Below are 13,548 nucleotides of genomic sequence, written 5' to 3' on the forward strand. Positions count from 1 at the left end.
GCCCGGAGAAGCAGCACATGCCCTGGGAGCACCCGAGCCCTGAGCCACGACAGCCACCTCCACTCTCCCGGCAGAGCAGCCAGGGACCAGGGACATCAGGGGGCCACTCAGTCTCGCTGGTCCAGCTCTCCCAGCTTACACCCCCTCACTCCCAGGACCCCAGCCTCTCCTCTGTAGGGTGGGCCTGGAGTTTGACATACTCAGCTGGGGTCTCACGGAGATGGTGGGCCTCGGGCTGAAACCCTCTGTTTAGATGCTCCAGGGCCTGGAGCCCTGCAGGCCTTCTGCTCCCACCCAGGAAGTGCCCCTAGAAAAGTCCTTTGACTTTTCAAAGCCCCAGCCCCCTTGATAGGCACATGGAGGCCCCTGGAGCTTAGTGAGGTAAAGTAGGTGGCGTGTTTAGGACGGAGTCAGGGGCATGGCCAGAGCTTGATGAATGCAAGTCGCTGCTGTTGTCATCAAAATCATTACCCGGTTCTGGGCCACTCCCCACCCCTGCCTGAGGCTGGGGTCATTCTTCTGTTGAGGTCTGCAAGGCCACCGTCCTGTGTGGGGGTTCAGGAGAGCTCCTCACAATGGGTGGCACCTTCTGATGTGGCTCAAGGAAGAAAGAGATGGACCTCAGACAAGATGCTGGATTTCAGGAGATGGAGATCCTGATGCACGTTTGGTCTCTGAAGGTGCTGGGTGTCTGAGATGTGTGTGTTTGGGGGCGGGGTGAGGTGGGGTGTGGAATGTGGCTCCACCATAGGAATGCTACCTAGGAGCTGGTAGAGATACCCCTGCAAGAGGCCCCATGTGGAAAAATAGGTGAAGCCCCATTGGCCACACCATCTCAGAGGCCTGGTTCTCTCTGAGTGCAATGCCCACAGCATTTGAAACCTTCCAGCCTGGTCTCTGTCATGATGGGGAATGAAGGGCCAGGGCCTGTGTCCATCACTCAGTCATTCACTCCCTCCTTCAACTGAGTCTTCATTCAACTGGGCTGTGCTGAGCACCTCCTATAAGTCCAGGCACTGAGGATACGGGATCGCCAGGACACCCTTGCCCTCGACGTGCTCTCGACACTTCCTTGAGCAGTCACGCCCCTCTCCCAAGACCAATGTGAGATGGCACCAGAATCTGGTGAGACCCCGAAGTGGGCAGGTCCTCATGGACCAAGCTGCCTCTCTCAATCAGGAGGGTATTTCCAGTTCCAACCTTGGAAGTTCTGGGGCTCATTTTTATTAAAGCAGGAGGCATTTCCTTACTGTCCCATTGTCCATTGGAGAAAAGGAAGTGCCTCCTGTCTCTCTTCCCTGAGTCCTGACAATGGCCTACCAGCCCATTAGGATCTGTTCCCTCCTACCTCTCTGACCTCATCTGCCTCTACTCCCTCTCTCACTCATTCCATATCGGCTGTTCCTCAAAGAAGCCAGCTCTACTACCACCCCAGGGCCTTTACACGTGCTGTTCCCTCTCATGGAATGTTTTCTCCAAGTTTTGCACACAGTCTTCCCTTTCAGGTCTTTACTCAATGTTACCTTCTCAGTGTAGCCTTCCCTGATTTCTCTTTAAAGTTGTATCACCCCCTTACACTCATGGTCCTATCTCTCAGTCCTTCTTTATTTTGATCCAGAGGACTTACCACCTTCTAATATATTTATTTTGTTTAATGTTTTCACCTTCCACTAGAATGCCAGCTACATGATGAAAATGACCTCTGTTTTGCTCACTGCTGTCTCCTGTGTGCCTAGAAGAGGACTTGGCACATAGTAAATGCTCAATAAATATACTGAGCAGGAAAGGGAGGGAACACCCCAAGGAGACCTCAGCACTGAAGCAGGTGGGAAGAGCCCAGTAAATCCTACTGGGCGCTGACCTGTAGCCAGGAACATGTGAGTGGAAGAGTTGCTAGGCAAGGTGCTACGTGAAGAGTCGATGGGGTCATGCCCCTTCCCCCATCAGTGCCACCTCATCCTGGCTGCAGTCTGATGTGTCTGTGTTGGGGGCTGAGAGGAAGCATCTCCCCAAATCCAACTCCAAAGGAAGCTTGCCCTGGTTAGTGCCACCTGACCTTGGCTGGCTTTCCCTCCAGGCTTTCAGCCTCAGCTCAGGGAGATGTCCCCTGTGTGAAGCAGAGAGGAATGGAAAATGAGGAGAAGGGAAGTTGCCCTAACTGGCACCTCCTTTGTGCCAGGAGCCTTCCATGCACTTTCCCTCCATAGCAGCCCATTTTATAGATGAAGAAACTGAGACCCAGAGAGACTATATAACTTGCCCGGAGTCACAGAAATAGTAAGAGAGGGAGCACAACACCCAGGGCTCTGAGCCCTTGCCTTTCTACCTATCCCGGGACCGTGGGAAAGACTCCATAGGCCTAGCTGAAGTGTGGAATTTGGGATTCTGTGGAGGGGTCTCTGTGCGGCACTCCTGGTGTTGGGGTGGGCTGAGGACGCCTGGGCCCCCACGTATGCTGCCGGCCACTCCAGCTCCAGCCATGGGGTGAATCCCCCACCCTGGGTGGGCAGCAGGAGCGCCTCAAGGCCATCTCGGGGTCAGGGCTGGCTTGCTCAGCTCCCGCTGGCTGCCAGCTCCCTCTGCTGGACCCAGCCCCAAGGACGCGCTCAGACACGGGGACGCTGCTGTCTGTCTGCACATAGGCTCTGGCAGCCCCTCCCTATTGCATGTGGGCAGTCACATGTGGGGCACCTGCCAGGTCTTCCCAGGGTCTGAGCAAGGGCTCCTCCAAAGGGTCTGTTCTGGATGAGCTGGGAGTCTTACACTGGGGGAGAGAACAGGGAGGGGGTTCTAATCCCAGCCACCAAGCTCAGCTCAGACACAGCCACTGTCGGTCAACAGGGGTTGTGTCTCCTCCACCAGCCAGGGACTCCCTGAGAACAGGGACCATCTCTCCCATCAGACTGGAAAGTCCCTAAGGGCAGGGGCTGTGTCATCTCCCTCAGACTGGGAGCTGCCTGTGAGCAGGGGATGTCCCCCCCTTCAGACTGAGAGTTCCTGAGTTGTTCTGCTGCTCACCTGATACAAACCCATCTTAGCCCCCCAGGTACCCCAGGACACCTTCCCAGCAGCCTGGCCACTCCCAGCCCCCAGGCACTTGTCCCTGCCACGCTTCTACTCCCTAGGCTCCCCTTCCCCACCTTTGGAGCTGAGCTGAGACTGGGCAGTGCTGGCAAGTGCCACCCTGACCTCAGCAGCCCCAGAGGCAGCACTGTGAGTGGCCTAAGAGCCGTGCCAGAGATGGGACGTGACTGCCCCCCTGAACTCAGCTACAGGCTTGGCCATGAGGAAAGCGATACCTCAGGGAGGCGGAGTGACCAATAACATCAGCCTACGTGACTGTCGGCCCAGCTTTCCCCTCTGCCTTCCACCCCTCCCACCCGCACACTGACCTTCAGCTCACGGGCACGGGCCTCTCTACGTGCCCACCCCAAGGACAGGGGCAGTACCCGGGGGGAGGGGCTGCTTTCTGACTCCCTGTCTTCTCAGTGAGTACCCAGGGGGCTGAGGAGGCCACAGGTCCCAATCTTCTCCAGCCTGGGCTTCTGGAGCAGGAGCCAGCCACTTCCTGGGTGACCACCCCCGACTTGCTAAGCCCTGCCCTGTGGGAATTGAGCGTTCTCTTGGCTCTGTTAGATCTTCCTCCTGAGTGCCTGGCAGGCTTCTGGTGACTGGAAGGCAGTGTAGAGGGCACCTGGCTCCCCACTTCAGGCCTGCTAATAGAGCCGCCAGGCCTGCATCCCTAAGAGGGCAAAGACCCAGCCAGGATGGGCAGGGCTGGCTGTCCTAGGGAGTCAAGTTCAACCGCCTTGGATGACCACCACTTGCCTCTGAGATGCCTCCTGGAGAATCCTGTTGCTGCAACAGCTCTTCTCAAGTGTCCCCTAGACCCTACCCAAGGGATGCCAGGTCCAGAGCTCAGCATCCAGACAGAGCCCCCAGCCAGGGCAGATCAGTTAGAGATGTCCTGAGGTGGACCAGCCATTGCCAGACTTGTTTCATTGTGCACCCTTACCGGGAAATGTGATATGAGCACGCACTCGGTATAGGTATATTTCTTTAAAATTATGTACATTAAAGCCAACATTACAGCTAGCCTGAAGTATAATACTGGCTGGGGCAAGAAACAAATCAGCAGAGCAGCAAAACATTTAACAGGGATATCCAGGAACAAGAAAGCCATAGTGAGCCTAGATAAGCTCCCATATATCTCTGGGGGTATGGAAGGCTGTGTGCACACTAAGATGAGACTGGAGAGGGCCTCAGCTATCGACTCATCCCTGGCTAAGCACACAGGGACTAGAGGCAGATTAGTAAACTGCCTAGATCTTGAATGTGTTTCCCAACTCACCCACAGATGCACTGGCAGAGGATAGAAGCCTAACTGGATCAAGGTGTTTAAGCACAATTTCTGACCAATCATTGGTAGAACACTAAGCTATGCTGACCCTGCGACAATTCCTAGGAAGCCAGGCTTAAAAATAAAGCGAATTTTAAAAATAAACTGAGCAGAGACAGCAGCAGCCTCACACTGTGAGGAAGACAGACTCCACAGAATTAGTCTCAGTGAGTCACTAAAACAAATAAACAACAAACATAAAACTCAAAAACAACAACCCTGGTTGTGATCATGGGGAGTCAGGATTCAGAGCTGCTACAATGTATTGTCTAAAATGTCCAGTTTTCAACAAAAAATTACAAGACATGCAAAGAAACAGGAAAATGAGATCCATTCAGAGGGAGAAAGTAGTTAATAGGAACAGCCTCTGAGGTGGTCTGTATGTTGCACTTAGCTGACAAAGACTTCAAAGCAGTCATTACAAATATGTTCAAAGAACTAAAGGAAACCATGTATAAAGAATTAAAAGAAAGACACATCAAATGATTCATCAAAAAGAGAATATCAGTAAAAAGACTGTAAGTATGTGTGTGTATATTTATATTTATATTTATATTTATATTTATATTTATATTTATATTTATATTTTAAACCCTAATGGAAATTCTGGAATTGAAAAGTAAAATAACTAAAATTAAAAACTCATTAGAGAGGTTCAATAGCATCTTTGAGCTGGAAGAATAAAGAATCAGCAAACTTGAAGATAGAACAGTTGAGATTATTCAGTCTAAAGAACAGAAAGAAAAAAAATGAACAGAGCCTCAGGTGCCTGTGGAACATCATTGAACATACAATGTACAATGGGGGTTCCAGAAGAAGAGGAGAGGGCAAAAAAAATTTTTTTTGAAGAAATAATGGTCTCCAAATACCCAAACTGGATGAAAAACACTAATTTACACAACCAAAGTCCAGGTAGAAGAAACACAAAAAGATCCACAGACATCATAGTAAAACTATTGAAAGACAGAGAAAATCTTGAAAGCAGCAAGAGAAAAATGTAGCTTCGTACAGGGAACCACAATAAAATTAACCCTGACTTTGTATCAGAAACAATGGAGGCCAGAAGGAGTGAGATGGCATATTCAAAGAGCTGAAAGAAAAAAAAAATCCTGTCAATCAAGAAGTCTATGTCCAATAAAAGTATTCAAAAATGAAAGTGTAATAAAGACACTCCCAAACAAAGAGTGAGAATTTGTGGCTAATAGGCCTGCCTTATGAAAATACTAAAGGAAGTCCCTCGGAGTAAAAGGGAGTAACACTAGACAGTAACTCAAATCCATACGAAGAAATAAAAAGCACCCAAAAAAGGCAATTATATAGGTAAACGCAAAGACACTACAAATACATTCTTCGCTTTTATACTCTTAACTGATTTAAAAAACAATTGTTGGGTTTATAACATAAAGAGGGAATAGAGTTATACTGGAGAAAGGCAAGGACACCAGATAGTAAGTTGAATTCACAGAAGAAAATGAAGAGTACCAGAAATGATAAATATGTGCGTTGACATAAAAAATTCTATAAATGTATTTTTCTCCTTTCTTCTCTTAAATTTTTAAAAATATGTAATATATAAAGCAATAACACTATTATTGGGTTTATAACATATATTGATATAATATACGTGACAGTAATAGCACAAAGGGTAAGGGAGGAAATTGAGCTATATTGGAGCAAAGTTTTGATAATTTACTAGAACTGAGTTAGTGTTAATCTGAAGTATATTGTGGTAAATTGCATATTGCAATCTCTAAAACAACTGAGATTAATAACTCAAAAATATAATACAGAAACATCAACAGAAGAATTAAAATGTACATCAGAAAAATATTTAACACAAAAGGAAATAGTAAAGGAAGAACAGAAGCACAACAACAAAAAACATAAAGCATATAGGAAAAAACAACAAAATTGCAGAGATAAATCCAACCATGTCAATAACTATACTAAACGTGAATGACTTAAACAATATCAGACCAGATTGAAAAAACAAGATTCAATTATTCACTGCCTACAAGAGACAGGGAGGTGAGGGAAGGAGGTAATTAGTTCTTTTTTTTTTAATTTTATTTATTTTTAATGGAGGAACTGAGGATTGAACCCAGGACCTCATGCACGCTAAGCACACACTCTACCACTGCGCTATACCCTCCCCCCACACCCACACAAGAGACATTTTAGATCCATAGACACAAATAGGTTGAAAGGAGAAGAAAGAAAAAATACACACCATGCAAACAGTAACTATAAGAGAGGTACAGTATCCATATCAATATTGGATAAAATAGATTTTAAGATAAAAAATATACTAAGGATAGAGATATTTTATAATGGTGAAAGCATCAATTCATCAAAATGACATAATAATTAAGCACATATGCTCCCAATACATATGCCACCCAATAGCAGAGCCCCAAAATACACAAAACCTGACAGAATTAAAGAGAGAAATAGAGAATTCCACTATAGTAGCTAGAAAGACAACCCACTGAATGGGAGAAAATATTTGCAAATGATATGACTGATAAGGGGTTAATATTCAAAATATATGAACAGCTCATATAACTCAACATCAAAAAATGAACAGAAGACCTGAATAGACATTTTTCCAAAGAGGACATTCAGGTGGCCAACATGCACATGAAAAGATGTTCAACGTCATTAATCATCAGCAAGTTGACTTCAACACACAACTACCCTCAGGTCTCAGAAAGGCAGTGGTTCTAATGAAATATTATTTGTATGTGTCTCACTGCTCTGTGAAATTTCTGCTTGGGCAACTATACACTACCTCCTCCCCACTTCTTATTCAATGACTTCAGATTGGTAGACTAAAATCAACCACGGTGGAAGCATTTACACCATGGATATTGGCAAATACAACTAATAAAGACTTTCCCCCAGAGATCCAGTTGTTAAACAATTACCAACACATCTCTGCCTGGGGGTCAGTGCATTAGCCACTGCAACAAGCCCCTGGGAAAGGGCTGGAGGAGCCTGAAGGGGCTGTGGGTAGAGCTAGCCTGCCTCACCTCCTTTTTCCTCCCCTCCAGGCCCACTGCAGCCCTGTGCCTGGACCACTAAGGTTGCCTCCTGACTGGGGAATCTACAATAACTCAACTCCTTCCAATCTTCTCTCCACTAACCTGGAATGCAAACCCACCCTAGGCCCTCCTTTTAGCATGAAGACAGGTCCTCCAGGCTTTTCCTAGCTTTATGTGTACTGACTGTTCCTGCTTCGGGGCCTTTGTGCCTATTGTCCCCTAGACCTAGGCTGTTCCTCCCTGCCTCCACGTCCACTTCCCAGGACAAATTCCTAATCTACCTTCAGATTCCAAGGCTCCCAGGAAGACCTTCCCGGATTTCTCACCCCACCCCAGGAACAATACTTATCACTCTTTTTATCATTTTTGCACATGTGATTGTCTAAAGTCTTTCTTGTTCACAAAGATGGTAAGCTGCGGGAAGGGGCGGGGCTCTGGCTTGCTCAGCACTAATCTCCCGCACAGGGACTGGAACATAGTAGGTACCTGATAAATTTCTGCCAAATGGATGAATGAATGAGTGAAAGAATGATCTAGTTGGAACCTTGGGTTTAGGGAGTAAGGGATTGCTTTTAAATCCAGTGGAGAGGGCTAGTCTTGGAGTCAGGGCCTGAGCACAGGGTCAGAACCTAAATCCCTGTCCCATCTTTGACTCACTGTGCCATCTGGGAGCCTCCTCTGTAAGACAGGATAATAATGGTCATCACGTGCTTGGCATAACCCCACAGTTGCTGTGAGATCAAATGCAACAATGGACACAAGGGACTTCTGTGAACTGTCCAGACAAGTCTGTAGAGAGCTTGGTTTGAGATCCCACTCCTGCTGCTTCAGAGCTGGGTTAGATTGGAGAAGTTACTCAATCTCTTTGAGTTCCCATCTTCTCAGCTGTGCAATGCAATCCTTACCTCCCAGGGCAGTGGGAGGGTGGATTGCTCAGCGCCAAGTGTAGTGCAGAGTAAGCCTGGAGCTCTGTGGGTGGCCACTGTGACAATTACCTTCAGCTTCAAACCCATTTTACACAGGAGCAGTGTGGAATTGTTTATTGAGAAACCGAAGAATGATATGATAGTATGTGTTTTTAAAGTACGTCTGGGCCAGGAGGGTGGGTCAGAGTTTGGGGAGAGGCCTCTCTGAGCAGCTTTACTGTGCCAGGCACCGTGCTGCACACATGCAGGGAGCATCGGGTCGTCTGGGTCAGCCCTAGGTGTTTCCTTCCACAGGAGCAGCCCAGGAAGATGAGGCTGGCCACAGTGGGAGCCACTGGGCAGGCCCTGGCCACTAGCAGGACCCTGGGGGAATCAGGCCACAGGATGTGCATGTAATGTGGTTGGACAGAAACAGGGCAGTGGCGGCTCAGAGCTGAGCTTCAAACCGCAGGGAAACAGGGCTTCCCACTTGGACAGGCCATGCTGAGCACTTGATTAAGGTTTGGGGAGGAGGTACCACATTCTGAGCAACTTCTGTAAGTCAGGCTCTGGCCTAGGTACTTCACAGCGCATCATCCTTCCAGTAGGTGCTCCTAGCACACTTTCCAAAGGAGGAGACTGAGGCTCAGAGCACAAGTTCACATAGCCAAAATGTGCTTAACTAGAATTCTAACCCTAAGCCAGCAGCTTTCCACTGCCATATACTGCCTCCCTAGGGAGGGAGGGAAGGCCCTGGAAAGGTCTGCCCTGGGCTATCTCATGGAAAGGAAAGAGAACAACAGTGTTCACAGCCCTGGACCCTCTCACCCCAAGTCCCTGCCGCTTCCAAGTAAAGGTGAGGACACTGTGTTCCTCTAGCAGAGTAATATTATTAAGAATATTATTAGATATAATTTAATGAGAGGTTATTATATGCCAGAGAGCTTTCATTAACTCATTTAATCTTCAAAACAGCCCCGTGGCTAGGTTGCATGATTATCCCCATATACAGATGAGAAACTGAAGTCCAGAAAAGCGAGCATTGATTCTTCGGCCACTTCTTCTGCTTCCTTGGAAAAATAAGATGTGTGGCCAGGGCACTTTGGAACATTGAACCAGAGTCACATAAAGACTAAGGGAGGAATGAGTTGGTTGGGAAGTCCTCCTTTATGTCTGCCCCAAGTCCCCCAGGCTTCAGTGAGAACCTGACATTCCACAGCTGCCCTGGGCCAGCCAGCAGCCACCGCCAACCATGAGGCCTTGGCCCCTCCTCTGTTGGGGGTCAGGAGTTGGGTGGTTCTCTTTTGTTCCCCAGGCCTCAGGGGAGCGTCCTTACCCCAGAGAGGCAGGCTGAGGTCATGGGTCTGTGCCCCCTCCCCAGGCCAGCCTGGCCATGCTGGCAGCCCCATCAATCAGGTGCAGCCGGCTCAGCAGCCAGCCTTTTATTTCCTAAATTAAAAGGGTTTGTGATTCCTGATTGAATTAAAGGCGGGAAGGTCAGCTCTGAGACCAGCAGGGAGATTTCAATCACAGGAGACTAGAGGCAACCAGGGTGGGCAGGAGAGCAAGACACAGAGCAGGCAAGGCTGGGGGCAACTGCTTCTCTCCCAGGCCAGACCTAGGAAGAGCACGATGTGAGGATGGCTAGTCTACAGCACCCACCCCCTACAAGCCTATTAAGCATGTTGGTTTGAATCAGAGAAATTTAATTTCCCTTTTGCTCTTCGCACAGTAGACAACCTGCACCACTGTACTAGGGAGATTCTCTTGTCTATTGGTTAAATACCCTCAGAAAAGTGAATACCAGTGCTCCTCACTTCCTATTGACAGCAAGTTCTTTTTGGCTTCTCTACTAAACTACATGTTGGACCTTCAGGAGACAAGAAGGATGGAGCTTCTTGCTTTGGAGTCACAAAGGACAGTTAGCCTGCTTTTCCTCTACCTGTGACTCAGGCTGTAGGATGCTACAAACCTCTAGTGCCTTCTTAGAAACCTGGACAGACTGGAGAGGGGATTGCAGTGAGCATCAGTCCTGACCGTGTGCCCTGGGGAAAGCCCATTTTTTGCCCTGGGACTCAGTTTCCCCATCTGTACAATGGGCAGCATAGCCCTTATAGAGTTGGCCAGAGGCCTCTCCTCCCTGGATATCCAGGGTTAGGATGTGTTTTTTCGCCTGGGCTGGCAGTAAGCCCACCTTGTGTAACCATGGGGACACCCCCAGCACTCCCAAACCCACAACTCTCCTTCAAGAACAAGTCAGGAACAGCCAGGCCTTGATCCCTGTCTCTGCCAGGTAGGTAGGGAAGCCCTGGAATAAATGTCCTGTGTCTTCTAAGGACAGGCAAGAAGAAAGAGTCTTTACCCATGGTAGGTAGTCATGGGGTTAGACGTCAGGATGAACCGATTTCCAGAATGAGGGTGGTTTCTGAAATAGATCATACAGAAGCCCTCTCCCTTTCTTGCTATCTCACCACCGCAGCCCCTGTGGTATTTCCATGGGGGAAGCCTTAGATATAAGGGTTATTCTGCAGCTGGTAAGACTAAGGTCAGACATGGGAAAGGACTTCCGAATGGTGAGCTAGATAAGGAATGTCATATATCATCAAAGGAGGGGTGCCGTGGGGCATGTTAAGGAACTGGTGGAGCTATGGAGAGCCACACAGAAGAGATGGGATCCCCAATGGGCCTTGTAGGAAAAGTTGTCGGCTAGGTGTGCAGGCAGGAGGGGGCATCTGCTGCAGAAAGGAAAGCAAGGTCAGGGACGTAGAGGCTTTTTTGTTTGGCTGCATGGCCAAGTGGGAAAGAAGGGTCGAAACTGCAGAGAGCAGGGCAAGAGGACACAGCTGGCTAATAATACCGTCGGTCACGATGGCCATGTACACGGAGTGCTCCCTGCAGGCCAGCGCCTTCCAAACCACCACACCTATTATCTTATTTGGTTCTCACAACAGCCCAGGGGTGGAAATGCTGGACAAACAAAGAAATGGAGGCTCCAAAGGGGAAAGTCATTTGCCTGGGTCCCACAGCCAGCAGGATGTGCCCCCAATAGCCTGGCTTCACAGATGCCACACACACCCAGCCTCCTTCCTAAGACTCTTGGAAGTCATTCTGCAAACAGCAAAGTTTAAGGAGGGTCTGGCCAGTTTTGTGCCTGTTGCTGAGTGGAGGATGAGTGGGAGTGAGAAAGGCAGGAGGCAGGGAGCCAGGGCAGGAACGGCTGTGGCAATTAGGAACTAGGAGGCCTGACCCTCTGTGCTTAGAAAGCCAAGTCAGGAGGCATTGGGAGAGTCCAGATGGTGGAAGGGGGGGCGGGGTGGGGGGGAGGACAGAGGAAGACCTGGTTAGGGAAGAAGGGGATGAGCTGAGTTTAGACCATGCTAAGTTTGAGGGGCTGTGAGAATTTCAGGGATCTGGAGCTCAGAGAAAGAGACCTGAGTAGAAAAAAAGACTTGGAGGCCAGTGCTGACAGTTGAGGCCTTGAGTGGGTTCAGAGAGAAGGGAGGCCTGAGTCTTACCCTGAGGACTTCTGGCCTCTCCAGGACCACGGAGGTGGGAGGCTTTCAAGGAGATGGAGGAGGAGACCCAGGGGATGGTGGGAGGTCAGCATGCCCAGGAAGATAGGAACTCAGCAGCCCCAGGACATGTGGTGCCCAGGAGGTCCTGGCAGGGCCCTGCAGGTCAGGGACCAGGGCCAGGCTGTGGGGTGAAGAGGACATGGAAGGCCGTCCGATGGGAAGTGGGGGTGGGGGGCATTCCTCCAGGAAGAGGAGAAAGATGGGGCAGTGGTTAGAGGGGTGGTGGGGTGCACCTCTGGGGGACCCCAGGCAAGTCTCACCACACGTGTAGTCCCTGGAGATTCAAGTCTGCCTGCCCAGGCTCCTCTGAGGAGTGTGGCTCCTCTGACTCCCCCACACCCTCCTCAGAGCACTCAGAAAAGCGCTGAGCCTGTTGCATGCCCTGGGAAGGGTTTGCTGATTCACAGAGGCGGAGGGCCTAGCAGCCAGAAGATGGCAGAGTCCTCACCCTGCCCTGGGGAGGGCAGGTATCCAAGAGCCCAGGTGCACCGGGCAGCCTGGAGGGTGCAGGGGAGGCAGTAGCATCCCCGCCGTCCTTCGCACACGTTCGGTGTAGGGGTGGTGGTGGGCGAGGGCCAGCCCCCAAAACCAGGAAGAGAGACAGACAGACCCACAGATGGACAGACACCCCCTGAGGCAGAGGAGCAGAAAGTGCCAGATATGTGGTCCTAGGACAATAGTTCTCTAGGGGAGGGCACAATCCCTGTCAGCCAGGGAATCAACAAGGGCTCCATGGAGGAGGTGGCATGGGTGCTGGGCCCAATAGAGGTGGAAGAGAAAGCGTACAGGCAGGAAATCAAGAGGCCTTGTCAGCTTCTGGCAAGGGGCCTGATTGGTTAGCTCCTTGGGCGGGCTGGCCTCAAGGTGTGGAGTGATATGAGACCAAAGGGAAGCTGGGTTCCAGGTAGAGAGAGCTTCAATTACATGTTCATTGAAGAGCTTGAACTCTATCCTGTAGGCAATGCGGAGCTCTCACAGGATTTACAGCAGGAGAGACACCTGGGGCAGGGGTGGCTGTGGGAAGGCAACACGGTCCCCACGGGAGGAGGAGGGAAGGGAACATCCATCAGGATCTCCCACAATCCAACTCTCTCACAGGCCGGGCTGGTAAAAATAGCTGGGAATCCTGCTTCGAAACCTAAAAATAGCTGTGGGCAGGGGTGTTCACGTGCACTGACAGGTAGGAAAAGTAGGTCACGGCTGAGGGCCACCTGGGAGTTGAGGAGAAAAAGCGGATCTCCATCAGAGCCAGCTGTTTTCTCCTCCACCCTTGAAGACCCAGCCCTCCTGGGTGGCTTTGAGCAAGGTCTGCCCATAGAGGGGGGTTCTGGGGTTGGCCCTCCCAGGCCTGCAGGCTATCTGCTCTCTCCAGCTCTGGGGGCATTCCCATCTACCAGCTGGGTCAGGGCAGGCTGGACTTGGGGCATCTTTTGAGCAACTTCTGGCATCTACCTTGCTTTCACCTTAGGAATCCACTTCCCAGAAGAATCTAGCATTTGGTTTTTTGGAACATCACTTTGTAGACTCACTGAGATCATAATTAATTTATCTCTTTATTGCAACTGTTTATGTACTGGGCATTTATTAAATTCTATGCACTGTGCAGTCTTCTCCATGAACAACCT

Source organism: Camelus bactrianus, chromosome 20 (assembly GCF_048773025.1).
Source record: "Camelus bactrianus isolate YW-2024 breed Bactrian camel chromosome 20, ASM4877302v1, whole genome shotgun sequence".
Taxonomy (NCBI): Eukaryota; Metazoa; Chordata; class Mammalia; order Artiodactyla; family Camelidae; genus Camelus; species Camelus bactrianus.